At 36.1% G+C, this 3,217-nt stretch overlaps 1 long non-coding RNA gene across 1 annotated transcript; it reads right to left on the reverse strand.

Moving 5' to 3' along the window:
• Positions 1 to 2,309: 2,309 nt before the first annotated feature.
• Positions 2,310 to 2,897, reverse strand: LOC112091050. Its single transcript, XR_002901978.1, has 3 exons — positions 2,841 to 2,897; positions 2,594 to 2,664; positions 2,310 to 2,396 (listed from the first exon to the last, which is right to left on the reverse strand). It is a non-coding gene; the product is annotated as an uncharacterized LOC112091050 (long non-coding RNA).
• Between the last annotated feature and the right edge of the window lie 320 nt (positions 2,898 to 3,217).

The raw sequence follows: 3,217 nt of genomic DNA on the forward strand, positions 1-3,217 counted from the left end.
TTAAAGATTATTTATGAGTTCATCAAGTCTCATCTTCTCCACTTTTTTGCTTCTTCGATGGCTGTCACTTTGTAAGCAAAACGTGCCGGAAGTGACCTCAAGGTCTTTTTCACCAATTTGGCGTCAGAATATTTTTCTCCAAGGGCGAAGGCTTCATTAGCAATATCACAAAGCTTTGAGTTGAAATCGGCAATACACTCATCTTCCTCCATACGCAAACGCTCAAAATGGGTAGTGAGGATTTGAAGTTTTGAAAACTTCACAGCATCCGTACCTTCATGTGCAGTTTTAAGAATATCCCACGCTTCTTTAGCAGACTCACATGTGGAAATTAATTTAAATTGATTAACATCCACAGCATTAAAAATGGCGTTCAATGCTTTTGAATTACTGTTTGCTAGCTTGTCCTCATCGTTAGACCATTCTTCTTCTAGCTTAGGAACGGTATTGCCTTTATCGTCTTTAGTTATTGGATGAGTCCATCCGGTTAAGACAGATCGCCATGTCTTCTCATCAATAGCTTTAATGAAATCTTTCATGCAAGCCTTCCAATAGGGGTAATTGACACCTTCCAGAAATGGTGATTTGTTCACAAATCTTCCTCTCATGATATACATTCTTGTAAAATCAACTAGTACACCAAGACCTTACCGAAATACACGTTAGTGACCCACTCTGATACCAATTGTTGGTACCGATTTGAATCTTTTAATACTTTATAAGCACTACAAGAAATATCAGCATTAGTAACTGATCAAAAACGCTATTAATCACTAGCAATATCATTTTATGGAGCGTTAGGACATCAAACGCTATTAAAAGTCCTAAAAAAAATAACGTTCTAAGAGAATTATGGAAAGCACTATAGAATTGAGGTATTATAGCGTTTAAAATAAGTTATTTTTAACCTCTTACAACTATTTAGCATGGCTACGATACAGATTAATACTTATTTTCATTGTCATGTTCATACTCTTGTAGCTTTTTAAAATTAGTATTGATATCCTTTTGAATTCATTCAAATAGATGGTGATTCTGAGCAACATCTTATATCTAAACAGGAACATTCAAATTAAAACATAAAAACATTCAACATATCAATTGTTATCAGTATCTACCAAGTTGGCAATAAAATTACGTCTACAACATAATTCATACAATGTCCAAAACCTTAACATTCAAAACAAATAAAGAAAACAGAAGAATAGCTGGAGATATCAAAGTATCCAAAACGTCCAACTAAGTGAAATGGTGAAGTAAATCCTTCCATCTTGACAAAATGCTTCAACAAAAAAGTCATCTCCACTGTTTAACCCGTAAAAAAAGTGATCCACTATCAAAACAATAATCAAACTCAACTAAAACTTCCACCATTTAACCTATAAATAAAACAAGGACTAGTTACACCATTCACAACTACATTGCCACATCCACATATGTTTTGCAGTGAATTAAAAGAAACATGGCTGTAATGATGCACTAGGCAAAATTTTAATGTCAAACTTGTAAGACAGAAAGTATCTTACATGTATTGTTATGTAAATAGTTGGAGAAAACATAAGTCTTCATTGCCTATATTTAAACCCGAAGAAGAAAGAAAGGAAAAAACGTAGTGACAACTCCTGCATAAAATCGTTCAACAAAGCAAAGCAAAACAAAATAGCAAAAGAGCAAAGACAACCCAAACCAAAGCAAAATAGCAAATTAGCAAAACCAAAACTAATCATAAACATAAGCCTCTGCAAATCAATTCCATTCCAACAAATCCTCCAAATCAAATGCATAGTTACACCCCTCAAAGAAAACCAACCTATTGTTCACATCTTGGCTCCTAGAGATCACCTTCTCCGGCGACATATCCCCATTGTTCAATTTCACGCATAGTAGGCTCAGAAATGTGTAATGGCCCTCATCGTCCCCTTATGGAGCATTATCCTAGACTATGACATAGTTTGCTACCAAGGTTTAGCATCACTTTAGCATAATGTAAAGTTCTCACTTCACTTTAAATAAACTAATTCTCCATATAAGGTCACTTATGAACATAGTTTATACACCAATATGCCAAGAGTTTTTGCATAAACTGGCAACCAACAATTATCACACCATTGAAAATCACTCAACATAAGGATCCACGGCCTCCAAACACATTTAATCATGGCATTTAAATTTCATACTATAAGTGACCATGTATATATTTTTTATGTAAGGAATGTGTGGTGGCCTTAAGGTTCCATGTATGGAGCAAACTTCATAGGCAACGACAATTACGCTACCAAGGTTTAGCTAACTTCGACATATTGGTGGGGATGGCCGTTAGAGTGAAGCAAAGCATACTTACCAAGGACATCGACATGTGGACTTTGCGCTTATAGACACAACAATTTAACTTCTTCCTGTGATATTCAACAGAGACATATATATACATATTATACTTGTACATAGAAGATCTTACTAAGGGAGCAATCAACAGAATTTAACTCCAAATGAGCAGTGGATGCATGTTATTAGCCCAGAAGCAAGAATGGCATAATAATAACACCATTTTTATATCAACTTAAGCAAAACATAAGAATAGAAAACTTCATTAAACCTGAGGCAAATGACGACTAGCTTCCGTTTCTTGTTCCGGTCCAACAACGGGGACGCTGCCCTGCCCTTCTCCTGCCGTGGAAGGACTTCAGCCAGCAGTCTAACCATTCTTCTCCAAAATTTATAATCAAACAAGAGCTAACAAAGTAATAAACTGCCAACATAGCTTCAAAAAGAATACTCCTACAAGTACAAATAAATCAATCAACTGATAATCAAATCCAGAATTCATTCCCTTTTGGCTTTACCTTGGAGGAAATCATCTCAGCCGTGGCAATCTTAGCAAGCTTAGCCTTGAAAGAAGGATCAAGATCCTTCTTGTCCAACGCCCGAACTCCAAATGCCTCCATAGACCAGAAACCCAAATTCAGAGATCAAATGGCAGTGGAAGAAAACTGGAAGCGAAAATGCAGTACACGAATTCAATAGCAGTACAATTCATCAAATTCAACAGATCTACACCTTTGGGAGTGAAAATGCAGTGCACAAAATTTCTAAATAAAACAGAGAAATGGAGAACAAAGAGAGAGTGAAATGTGAACCTCTTTGGGTAACAGAGCTTGGCGTAGGAAGAGAGCTTCACGGGCCTTCGATCTTCCTTCCACGACCTAATCTTCACAAAATC

Source organism: Morus notabilis, unplaced genomic scaffold (genome assembly GCF_000414095.1).
Source record: "Morus notabilis unplaced genomic scaffold, ASM41409v2 Scaffold403, whole genome shotgun sequence".
NCBI lineage: Eukaryota > Viridiplantae > Streptophyta > Magnoliopsida > Rosales > Moraceae > Morus > Morus notabilis.